The sequence below is a fragment of the Chiloscyllium plagiosum genome, unplaced genomic scaffold (genome assembly GCF_037043375.1).
Source record: "Chiloscyllium plagiosum isolate Xiang-an unplaced genomic scaffold, Cpla_swu_hap1 HiC_scaffold_30, whole genome shotgun sequence".
NCBI classification, from domain to species: domain Eukaryota; kingdom Metazoa; phylum Chordata; class Chondrichthyes; order Orectolobiformes; family Hemiscylliidae; genus Chiloscyllium; species Chiloscyllium plagiosum.
The window spans coordinates 59,455,187-59,468,882 of NW_028270168.1; positions in this window are offsets into that span (position 1 = coordinate 59,455,187).

A 13,696-nucleotide genomic window follows, 5' to 3' on the forward strand; every position below is an offset into this window, starting at 1 on the left:
TGTTAGTCTGTCCCTGCTTGCAGATTATTTATATACATGGTAAATAGTTGAGGTCTGAGAACAGAACCCACTAGTTCCAGTTCACCATCCAGAGCAGGACCCATTTATCCTGACCCTCTGCTTTCTATTGGTTAGACAACCCTTTATCCGAGGCAATGTTCTACTCTTAACACCCTGGGATCTAACCTTCTGGATCAGTCTTTTATGCGGCACCTCGTCAAATGCCTTCTGGAACTTGAGATATACCACATCCACTAGATCTCCATCATCTACCTTGCTGGTTACATTCTCTAAGAATTCCAGCAAGTTTGTCAATCATGACTTGCCCTTCATGAACACCTGACACTGGTATTCAGTTATTTTCTCCTTTACGATTTTACCCCTGCAACATCCCTACTACAGAGGTCAAACTAAGTGGTCTGTATATTCCCACTTTTTGCTTTACAGAATAAGGTGTCACATCAGGATGTTTGCAATCACCTGATATCTTTCCAGAATCCAGGAAATGTTGGAAAACCTTGACTAACACATCCACAAGCTCTGCTGCCACCAATTTTAATACCCTAGGCTGCAGGCCATCAGGCCTCGGAGACTTGTCTGCCTTTAATCTCATCAGTTTACTTAATACCGTCTCCCTAGTTATATTATTTCATCGAGTTCCTTTGCAGTAACTGCAGTATTTGGAAATAAATCATTATTTTCCACTGTGATACAGATACAAAATATTGGTTTAGTGCTTCTGCGTTTTCAATTATTATCTCACCATTTTTGACCGATAAAGGACAGACATTTACTTTCACTATTCTCTTCCTCATTATATATTTATAGAAGTTTATCATATCTGTGCGTATATTTCCTGCTATATTCCTTTTGAAGTTCACCTTAGCTCTTTGATTTTGTTTTTAGTAACCCGTTGCTAATGTTTAAAGTTCTCCTGAACCTCCAAAGTGTTACTAACTTTTACAATGTGAAATGCCCTGGTTTTTGCCTTTATGTTAACCTTGACTTCTTTGTTAAGTCATGGATGATTTTTCACCTTTTTACAATTCCTCTTCCTTTCAGGAATATACTTTGATTGAGATGCATCAAATATTTCTCGAAGCATTTGCCATTGTTCTTTAACTCTCCTATTCTTTTATAGAACATAGATTTTTGCCCAGTTCACTCAGGCCACCTCCTTCCTCAGGCCTGTAGAATTACTTTGCCTAAAACTGAAACTCACGTATGCAACTTTCTTTTCACTCTTTCAATCTGAATTTGAAACACTAGAATATTGTGGTCATCTTCCAAGAGGGAGACTACAAGACTGTCATGATGAGAACCAGGGCGAGGTGGATCTCATTGACAATGAGATCCTTGATTGGGGTTGTTGACATGGACCTATCAGGGAACCCTGGCTGACAGATATAAATGGGACATTAGAGGTGGGCGCCGCAGGGAATGGAGTGCATCATTTCTCCAAATCTATTTTGATTTAGTCCCTACCCTCCCCTTCACTGTTTTGATCACACAACACTGCCCTTTGATGTGAAGGGCAGTGCTTGTCACTGGCCACCCGGGTGTTTTCCTATCTTTCTGGTGGTGGAAATTGAATAAAGATTGGTGCACTTTGTGTCTTTCACTGTGTCTCACACCTGCACACACACACCATGGGTGCTGGGGATAAAATAAGCACTACCGCACTTAGGTGGTAGTGTGGGGGTTAAAGGAAAAAAGAAAGAGAGAATAAATAAATAAATAAATAAATAAATAAATGGGACATTAGAGGTGGGCGCCGCAGGGAATGGAGTGCATCATTTCTCCAAATCTATTTTGATTTAGTCCCTACCCTCCCCCTCACTGTTTTTGATCACACAGCACTGTCCCTTGATGTGAAGGGCAGTATTTGTCACTGGCCACCCGGGTGTTTTCCTATCTGCCTGGTGGTGGAAATTGAATAAAGATTGGTGCACTTTGTGTCTTTCACTGTGTCTCACACCTGCACACAAACACCATGGGTGCTGGGGATAAAATAAGCACTACCGCACTTAGGTGGTAGTGTGGGGGTTGAAAAAAAAATAAAAAAAATAAATGGGACATTAGAGGTGGGCGCCGCAGGGAATGGAGTGCATCATTTCTCCAAATCTATTTTGATTTAGTCCCTACCCTCCCCCTCACTGTTTTTGATCACACAGCACGGCCCTTTGATGTGAAGGGCAGTGTTTGTCACTGGCCACCCGGGTGTTTTCCTATCTTCCTGGTGGTGGAAATTGAATAAAGATTGGTGCACTTTGTGTCTTTCACTGTGTCTCACACCTGCACACACACACCATGGGTGCTGGGGATAAAATAAGCACTACCGCACTTAGGTGGTAGTGTGGGGGTTAAAAGAAAAAAAAATAAACAGGAGTGTCGGGTGGCACAGTGGTTATAATAAATAAATAAATAAATAAACGGGACATTAGAGGTGGGCGCCGCAGGGAATGGAGTGCATCATTTCTCCAAATCTATTTTGATTTAGTCCCTACCCTCCCCCTCACTGTTTTTGATCACACAGCACTGCCCTTTGATGTGAAGGGCAGTGTTTGTCACTGGCCACCCGGGTGTTTTCCTATCTTCCTGGTGGTGGAAATTGAATAAAGATTCGTGCACTTTGTGTCTCTCACTGTGTCTCACAGAAGAAAAAAATAATAATGCACACACACACCATGGGTGCTGGGGATAAAATAAGCACTACCGCACTTAGGTGGTACTGTAGTGGTTAATATATTAAAAAAAAACAGGAGTGTAAAAAAAAGAAACAGGAGTGGTCACTTTGTGAAAAAAATATAAATGGGACATTAGCATTATTGCTATTTGCCAGTATTCTGGGGGCTTCTGATTAAAAAAGAAGTATCATCAGGCGATTTAGAAACCCCTGAGTTCAGGGAACTGACTGTGGGTTGGCTGGTCACAGCCAGTGTGTTACTGTTGTCTTTGATAACTGATTCCTAAGCTGGCTGGTCACACAGACAGTGAATACTGTTATATTTTACTTCTCATTAGGGAACTTTTTTTTTGCCCCTGTATTTTACTGGATGGTTGCAGCCTGTGTGTTACTCTTTTTACTTTTTGAGAAAAGGACAATATTAATTTTGTGGTAGAGCTTAGCCCTTGGACTCTAGTTTCCTTTTTTTTTGTATGTGTCTTTACTGTTTTTGGTGTTTGGACTGAGCCCGTGTGGAAGACACACATTTTACCAGAGGAGCTGTTCCTGTGGGGAGGCCTAGCCCTGGGACCTGGCCTCTGAAGATTGAACACCTGTGTGTGTGCTGGGAGGTGAGCACTTGCTGTATCCTGGAGGTTTGGGTGAAGACCTTGCCTTCAGGAGTGGATCAAACCCCTGTGAGTTAACTGCACCTGTACTATGTACTGTGTTCCTGTGAGTAGGCCTGGTTTTCCAAGGCTGGGCCAGGACTCCATGGAGACTGAAAACCTGTGTGCTGTGGGGTGTGTATTTGCTGCCTTCAGGAGTGGACTCTGCAGTTTGGAATGGACTCCATTTTGGACCGTGCACCTCAAACTGGAGTGGACTCTGCATTTTGAAGACTCTATTTGGACCGTGTACCAGAAAGGACTGTTTTTTTGGTAATTAACTGTATTGTATTGTTTGTTGGGTCTATCACTTGCACTGTCTTGTGTGTCCCTGGGTTTGGTAGGCCTTACTGTGAGCTGGGAGGCTCATGGGTGGTCCTGAAAGCTGTCACCCCAAGAGTCGGAGGGTGGGTAGGCCATCCTGTGAGCCTGAAGGTTGGTAGACTGTCCCGAAAGCCAGAGGGTGGGTAGGCTACCCTGATGCCAGTCGCCCTGAGAGCCAGATGGTGGGTCGGCCGTTCTGAGTGCTGTCGTCCCGAAAAGGGGTAATCGGGAGGGGCTGTCCTAGAGGTGGTTGAAAGGTGTGTCAGAGCAGCCGAGAGCCAGAAGGCGCGTAGGGGCAGGCTGAGATCCGGAAGGCTTGTGGACTACCCTGCATGCTGTCGTCCCAGGGAAGGGGACGGGCTGTCCCAGATGTGGCCGGAAGGTGTGCCAGGATAGCCCACTGGCCGGATGGGTGGGTGAGAGGTGGGTTAGAGCCCAATGGTACGTACGGCAGACTGAGATCCGGAAGGCTTGTGGGCTACCCTGCATGCTGTCGTCCCAGGGAAGGGGACGGGATGTCCTAGAGGTGGTCGAAAGGTGCTGCGGGTGGTTAGTGAAGATGGAAGGTGGGTAGGCCGTCCTGACCGCTGTCACCCCGGGTGGGCTGTTCTAGAGGTGGTCAAAAGGTGTGTCAGGGCGGACCGAGAACTGGAAGGGGCATGGGATGGACGGAAGATGTGTAGGCGCAGGCTGTCTTAGAGTGGCCGGAAGGTGGGAGGGACAGGGACTTGCTGGGTCTGTATTGTCTGCACTTTTGTATGTAACAGTATTGTCTCATGTAAAATGTCATTGTCACTCTCTTTTCATATGTGGAACTGGGATTTGAGGTTTGTCCTCATCTCCCTGTAAACTGGTTGAACGGTAGGGTTTGGGGCCTGGCTTTGCTGCTCCTCTCCCTTGTAAAATTGCTGTTGTATACAGCTGTAAATGTTAAGTTTTCCTTTTTGTGAACTGTTTTGTAATGTTTTAATAAAATAATAAATAAATAAATAAATGGGACATTAGCATTATTGCTATTTCCCAGTATTCTGGGGACTTCTGGTTAAAAAAGAAGTATCATCAGGTGATTTAGAAGCTCCTGAGTTCAGGGAACCGACTGTGGGTTGGCTGGTCACAGCCAGTGTGTTACTGTTGTATTTGATAACTGATTCCTAAACTGCCTGGTCACACAGACAGTGAATACTGTTATATTTTAGTTCACATTGGGGAACTTGTTTTTTTTGCCCCTGTATTTTACTGGATGGTTGCAGCCTGTGTGTTACTCTTTTTGTTTTTTGAGCAAGGACGATGATGGTTTTTGTGGCAGGGCTTAGCCCTTGCACTATGGTTTGTAGTGTTTTCACCTTTTTGAGTGGTTAAGAAGTTTAAGAAAAGTTACTCCTGTTGCATTTGAAGTGAATGAGAAGTGATAATTTGTTTGAAACTTCTTTCAAAATGCCTGGGCCTCAGGCAGAAGTTCTAACAGTGTTTTGTTATTTCTGTTGGTAACAACTGTCTAGTGAGCTAGAGATCGGGGGTGGAGTCAGGATGCGATCACATAAAGAATTGGTCCACCTCAGTGCTGTGAGCAAAACCATAATGCCAGAAGCAACCTCAAACCTGTGCAGGAAACTTGGATATCGTATTGAAATTAACACAGGATTAACAGCTACAAGGGTTTACCAACAAAGATAATGACACACACTCAGGTAAGCGTGATACTTTATGAATCAAATCAAGACCTTTTTGACAGAGATTGTGTTTGGACTGAGCTCCTGTGAGTTAAAAAAAAGCAAAACAAAACACATAAACATGGGATACAGAAGGTCTTCTCAGTCGAGGGACTGACCTTGAGCTGTCTGGTCAGAGCCCATGCACTAGAACATAGAACATAGAAGAATACAGCGCAGTACAGGCCCTTTGGCCCTCGATGTTGCGCCGATCCAAGCCCACCTAACCTACACTAGCCCACTATCCTCCATATATAAATAAACGGTGACTTGATGATGGGAAACTTACCTCTGTATAATTATTCCAAAGACCATTTATTAGTCCTTCTTTGTTAGATAATACCAAATCTAAAGTAGCCAGTTCTCTGGTTGGCTCATTGACAAGTTGCTATGGGAAACAATCCCTTATACATTCAATGGGCCTTGCTTTGAGCCTTCCCTTGCCAAATTGAATAATCTAATCAATGTTCATGTTCAAATCACCTATAATTACTTTTGAGTCCTTCTCAATCCCTCATTATTGAAGAACATAGGAACATAAGAACTAGGAGCGGGAGTAGGCCATCTGGCCCTTCGAGCCTGCTACGCCATTCAATAAGACCACGACTGATCTTTACAGGCCTCAGCTCCACTTACCCACCCTCTCACCCTAACTCTTAATTCCTTTCCTGGTTTATACTATGCTAAACTTTGGCAGTATTGTTTTGGAGCCTGAAAATTACTCCTAGCAAGGGGTCTCTTCCCTTATCTTTTATTTCCACCCTAGACCCTATTGCCAATATCATTTGTTACCACATGCCATGCTTAAGCAATGAAACAACTCCACCTCCTGCTCGCTCTTGTCTAACCTTTCAGAATACTGAGTACCCTTGGACATTTAACTCCCAGTTCTGAACTTCCTGTAACCATAGAACATAGAACAATACAGCACAGAAGAGACCCTTCGGCCCACGATGTTGTGCCGAACATTTGTCCTAGCTTAAGCACCCATCCATGTACCTATCCAATTACCGCTTAAGGGTCACCAAAGATTCTGACTCTACCACTCCCACAGGCAGCGCATTCCATGTCCCCACCACTCTCTGGGTAAAGAACCCACCCCTGACATCTCCCCTATACCTTCCACCCTTCACCTTAAATTTATGTCCCCTTGTAACACTCTGTTGCACCCGGGGAAAAAGTTTCTGACTGTCTACTCTATCTATTCCTCTGATCATCTTATAAACTTCTATCAAGTCACCCCTCATCCTTCGCCGTTCCAATGAGAAAAGGCCTAGCACTCTCAACCTATCCTCGTACGACCTATTCTCCATTCCAGGCAACATCCTGGTAAATCTTCTCTGCACCCTCTCCAAAGCTTCCACATCTTTCCTAAAGTGAGGCGACCAGAACTGCACACAGTACTCCAAATGTGGCCTAACCAAAGTCCTGTACAGTTGCAACATCACTTCACGACTCTTGAATTCAATCCCTCTGCTAATGAACGCGAATACACCATAGGCCTTCTTACAAGCTCTATCCACCTGAGTGGCAACTTTCAAAGATCTATGAACATAGACCCCAAGATCCCTCTGTTCCTCCACCTCACTAAGAACCCTACCGTTAACCCTGTATTCCGCATTCTTATTTGTCTTTCCAAAATGAACAACCTCACACTTGGCATGGTTGAACTCCATCTGCCACTCCTCAGCCCAGCTCTACATCATATCTCAGTCTCTTTGCAGCCGACAACAGCCCTCCTCACTATCCACAACTCCACCAATCTTCGTATCATCTGCAAATTTACTGACCCACCCTTCGACTCCCTCATCCAAGTCATTAATAAAAATTACAAACAGCAGAGGACCCAGAACTGATCCCTGCGGAACTCCACTTATAACTGGGCTCCAGGCTGAATATTTGCCATCTACCACCACTCTCTGACTTCGACCGGTTAGCCAGTTTTCTATCCAATTGGCCAAATTTCCCTCTATCCCATGCCTCCTGACTTTCCACATAAGCCTACCATGGGAAACCTTATCAAATGCCTTACTAAAATCCATGTATACTACATCCACTGCTCTACCCTCATCCACATGCTTGGTCACCTCCTCAAAGAATTCAATAAGACTTGTAAGGCAAGACCTACCCTTCACAAATCCATGCTGGCTGTCCCTAATCAAGCAGTGTCTTTCCAGATACTCATAAATCCTATTCCTCAGTACCCTTTCCAATACTTTGCCTACCACCGAAGTAAGACTAACTGGCCTGTAATTCCCGGGGTTATCCCTATTCCCTTTTATGAACAGGGGCACAACATTCGCCACTCTCCAGTCCCCTGGTACCACCCCTGTTGACAGTGAAGACGAAAAGATCATTGCCAACGGTACTGCAATTTCCTCTCTTGCTTCCCACATAATCCTAGGATATATCCCATCAGGCCTGGGGGACTTGTCTATCCTCAAGTTGTTCAAAATGTCCAACACATCTTCCTTCCTAACAAGTATCTCCTCTAGCTTACCAGTCCGTTTCACACTCTCCTCTTCAACAATATGGTCCCTCTCGTTCGTAAATACTGAAGTACTCATTCAAGACCTCTCCTATCTCTTCTGACTCAATACACAGTCTCCCACTACTGTCCTTGATCGGACCTACCCTCGTTCTCGTCATTCTCATGTTTCTCACATACGCATAAAATGCCTTTGGGTTATCCTTGATCCTATCCGCCAAAGATTTTTCATGCCCTCTCTTAGCTCTCCTAATCCCTTTCTTCAGGTCCCTTCTGGCTATCCTGTATCCCTCCACTGCTCTGTCTGAACCCTGTTTCCTCAACCTGATGTAAGCCTCCTTCTTCCTCTTTACAAGACATTCAACCTCCCTCATCAACCAAGGTTCCCTCGCACGACCATTTCTTTCCTGCCTGACAGGTACATACATATCAAGGACACGTCGTATCTGTTCCTTGAAAAAGTTCCACATTTCCACGACATCCTTCCCTGACAGCCTATGCTCCCAACTTATGCTCCTCAGATCCTGTCTTACAGCATCGTAATTACCCTTCCCCCAATTGTAAAACCTACCATGTTGCACGCACCTATCTCTCTCCATAACCAAGGTGAAAGTCACAGAATTGTGGTCACCATCACCAAAATGTTCACCCACTAACAAGCCCACCACTTGTCCCGGTTCATTACCGAGTACCAAATCCAATATGGCCTCCCCTCTGGTCGGACAATCTACATACTGAGTTAGAAAAGCTTCCTGGACACTGCGCAAACACCGCCCCATCCAATCTACTTGATCTAAAGAGCTTCCAATCAATATTTGGGAAGTTGAAATCGCCCATGACAACTACCCTGTGGCTTCTGCACCTTTCCAAAATCTGTTTCCCAATCTGTTTCTCCACATCTCTGCTGCTATTGGGGGGCCTATAGTAAACACCCAACAAGGTGACTGCACCTTTCCTATTTCAGCCCATACTACCTCCAAAGGTAGATCCCCCTCGAACTGCCTTTCTGCAGCCATTATACCATTTCTAATTAGCAACGCCACCCCCCTCCTTTTTTACCACCCTCCCTAATCTTACTGAAACATCTGTAACCAGGAACCTCCAACAACCATTCCTGTCCCTCTTCTATCCACGTTTCCGTGATGGCCACAACATCGTAGTCCCAGGTACCGATCCACGCCTTACGTTCACCCACCTTATTTCTGATACTCCTTGCATTGAAGTATACGCACTTGAACCCATCTCTGTGTCCGCAAGTATTCCCTGTCTGTGCTACCTTCTTCACAGTCTCCCTACATTCTTGGACATCCTGACAAACAGCTAGCCTACTTGCTGGACTACAAGTCCGGATCCCATCTCCCTGCCAAATTAGTTTAAACCCCCCCGAAGAGTCCAACAAACCTAGCCCCCCAGGATATTGGTGCCCTTCTGGTTCAGGTGCAACCCGTCCTGCTTGTACAGGTCCCACCTTCCCCAGAATGCAGTCCAATTGTCCAAATACCTGAAGCCCCCCCTCCTACACCATCCTTGCAGCCACGTGTTCAACTGCACTCTCTCCCTATTCCTTGCCTCACTGTCACGTGGCACCGGCAACAACCCAGAGATGACGACTCTGTCCGTCCTAGCTTTTAGCTTCCAGCCTAACTCCCTGAGCTCTTGAATGACCTCCCCACCCCTCTTCCTACCTATGTCGTTGGTGCCAACGTGCACCACAACTTCTGGCTGCACACCCTCCCGCTTAAGGATTCTGAAGACACGGTCCGAGACGTCTCGGACCCTGGCACCCGGGAGGCAACAAACCATCCGAGAGTCTCGCCCATGCCCACAGAACCACCTGTCTGTCCCTCTAACTAGAGAGTCCCCTATAACTAGCGCTCTCCTCCTCACCCCCTTTCCCTTCTGAGTCTCAGAGCCAGACCTCGCGCCACAGACCCGGTCACTGCAGCTTACCCCTGCTACCCCAACATGATTCAGTAATCCCCACCAGGTGTACCTATTTGTCTGTATCTGTGTCATCAGCTCCTTGACTTTATTCCGAATACTGTGTGTGTTTGGGTCCAAGGTTTTTAAATCAATCCTACCTGTTTGTCTTTTTCTTTCAATATTTTCTTGTGCACCACGCTTTCCATACTCTCCATCCTTATTTATTCATTCATAATACTGAACCTCACCTCTGTCATTTACTCCAACTTGCAACTCACATTTTGATCTTTTATGAATCCTTCTCTCAACATAATCATTAGACTGACCCTGCCTGTTTGTCCTATTAGTCTTTACTGACTGCATACCTTATGACCTGTTGCATTGGATCCTAACCCTCTGCCTTAATGTATAAATCCATTCAAGTTGCACTAGTAACCATCCCCACCAGGATGTTGGTGCCCCTCCAGTTAAAATGCAACCTGTCTTTTTTGTACAGATCCCACTAACTTGGAAGAGATCCCAATCTACATATGGCCAAGCTCCCTGAACTCTCCATGCAGGACCTCATCATTCTTCCTTTCTATGTCATTGGTACAAGTGTGTACCATGACATCTAGCTGTTTACCATCCTTCTTCAGTATGTCCTGAGCATGCTTAGAGACATCCTTGACTCTGGCAACAGGGAGGCAACACATGTCCTGGTGTCTTGTTTGTGGCCATAGAAATGTCTATCTGTGTCTCTAACTATTGAGTCATTGACTACCACTATTTACCTGCACTTCAACCTCCCCTGCTGGTACTGTTCTATCTACTGCTGTTGTCATCCCCGATACGCAGTCCCCCTGAACAGTATCTAAAGTAGCTCACCTGTTTGAGATGGGGATAGCCACAGGGGCCTCCTGCATTGCTTTTCCCTTGTGACCATCCTGTATCTATCTGCCTCAGCCTTGGTTATGGCTACCTCCCTGAAACAGATGTCTATGACCCTCTCGGCCTCCTACCTGCTTCATCTGAGTGCCAGTTAATTTAAACAATCTGTTAAAAACTGTAGCTGAGACACACTTCCTCCAAATGTAACCATCTAGGACAGTTGAACTCTCCCAGAGTTGTCAGATAGGAGAAAGTGAAGACTGCAGATGCTGGAGATCAGAGTTACTTTCTGACAGAGTTGCCAGATGTCACACGTAGAGCACCTGATGTCCCTTACCAATTTTTTTCACCTGGTTATGATTTAATTAGGAGAAGTGTCTATGTAAATCTCCATTATTGTTTTGGCTTTAGCTAATAAAGCAGTTATTTGACCTATTTTCTCACTAAGTCAGTTCTAAAAGGTCATCCCTTCACTTGGAGGCTGTGCCCTCAGGGCCAATGAATAACAACATTTTCCTTACGCTCACTCAGTCCAGGCCTCTTAATATTCTATAGATTTCAATGAGATCTTCCCCCTCTTCCTTCTAAACAGCATTGATTATGAACCCAGAGTCCTCAATCACTGCACATGTGACATCTTCCCGTGTGCCAGTTGTGTCTCCAACCAGGGAGAGTATGCCCCCGATACTCATTGATTCCAATTTTGCTCAGGCTCCTTCATGCCATTCCTAATCAAATGCGACCCTGCTATCAAGGCCGTCACTTGCCCCTCCCCTCTGGGTTTCAGCTCTTTTGACCATGTTTGAACCAAGGCTGTAATGAGGTCAGGAGCTAATTGGCTCTGGCACAACCCAAACCAAGCATCAGTGAGTAGGTTAATGCTGCTTGCACGTGCTGCTTGATATCAATGCTGATGGCAATTTTCATTACTTTGCTGAAGATCGAGAGTAAACTGATGGGGCGGTAGCTGGCCAAGTTGTCTCTGTCCTGCTTTTTGTGTGCAGATAAATGCATCTTTACTGTATGATCTAGTGGTTGCAGGTGTGACTTTACCACGGCAGCAAGACATCCCTGCTCTATACTTGAACCCTTTCGCTATGAATGACAACTTATCTTTCTCCTTCTTTACTGCCTGCATGCTTATCTTCAGCAACTGGTGCACAAAGACACAGACATCTCATTGTACATTCCCTTCTCTCAATTTATAGCCATTCAGATAATAATGTGCCTTCCTGCTTTTGCTACGGAAGTGGAAAACCTCACATTTATCGACATTATACTTCATCTGCCATGTATTTGCCCACTCATTCAGCCTGTCCAAATCACACTGCATTTGAATGCGTTCCCAATCAAGTTCGTTCTTTCTATACAGTGAAACTCAAGGAAAGACAGCAGTATGTCCAACTCAGAATTGATTAGGAAATAAATTTCAATGAAATGAGAAATTGAGAAGGGAACAAAAGTACATTTTACTGTAATTTTTTAGCTTTGGTTGAGTGGTTAAGAAATTTAAGAAAAATTATTCCTGTTGCATTTGAAGTGAATGAGAAGTGATAATTTGTGTGAAACTTCTTTCAAAATGCCTGGGCATCAGGCAGAAGTTCTAACAGTGTTTTGTTATTTCTGTTGATAACAATGGACTGTCTAGTGAGCTAGAGATCGGGGGTGGAGTCAGGATGCGATCACATAAAGAATTGGTCCACCTCAGTGCTCTCACAAGTGAGCAAACCATAATGCCAGAAGGAACCTCAAACCTGTGCAGGAAACTTGGATATCGTATTGAAATTAACAAAGGATTAACAGCTACAAGGGTTTACCAACAAAGATGATGACACACACTCAGGTAAGCGTGATACTTTATGAATCAAATCAAGACCTTTTTGACAGAGTTTAGGAGCTACACAGCTTTGCATTGGAGTTTCTGTAATTTGAATTTGTTGATTATATTGACCTAGCATTTCTGGTGATGCTACTGGGTGGCACGGTAGCACAGTGGTTAGCACTGCTTCCTCACAGTGCAGGAGACACAGGTTCAATTCTCGCCTCAGGCGACTAACCGTGTGGCGTTTGCACATTCTCCCCGTGTCTGCATGGGTTTCCTCCCACAGTTGAAAATGTGTTGCTGGAAAAGCGCAGCAGCACATTTTCAGCTCTGATCTCCAGCATCTGCAGTCCTCACTTTTTCCTCCCACAGTCCAAAGATGTGCATGTCAGGTGAATTGGCCATGCCAAATAGCCTGTAGTGTTAGGTGCAGGGGTAAATGTAGGGGAATGGGTCTGGGTGGGTGCGCTTCGGTGGGTCGGTGTGGACTTGTTGGGCCGAAGGGCCTGTTTCCAAACTGTAAGTAATCTAATCAACATGGAACCATTCATTCGAATAGCTTACTGTTAGCACTCCAATCAACTTCAGGATCCAGATCTGCTCCTGGAAGGATGTGCATTGCAATTGACAGACAGTGGAAAAGATAATTGGTGATCTGTCTGGTTTCACTTGAACTGGCCAACACACTCTGCTGGTTTGGTGGAGGGAGGGTGCGAATGGCGCAGGTGAGGGCAGACTCCCCCAGTGGAGACTGGTTAGTAATGCACTTGAAGGAGTTCCAACCAAGTTTGTTCATTATATTCCCAAATCTCATTCAGGATTTCCTGATGATGCTGTATCTGTGTTTAGAATTTTGACCTTTCATAGCTAATTTGGTCAGTTACCCTTGTGAGAGAATGGAACTGAAGGTGTTGTTTTTCATTTTTAGTAGTTCAGTATCTGCTGAGTTTGTCAACAAAGATTCATTTGTTACTTTCCTATTCACCACTGCATTGTGCAAAGCCTTTTCATCAATTAAATCGCTTTGAAATATCCTGTTATGATGCTCAAAATGCATAAAGTTAATTTTCACACAACAAAGTTGTCAGCTGGAATATCTGCACAGTGCTCTGGAGTGATACTTGACCAGGTGACTGTTTTGCCAACTAAGTCACAGAGAGTCTGCAGTTTGGAGCTTTATTAATGTAAGTCAAATTAATTTTGATTTGTTAATGGTTGTATGTTTAA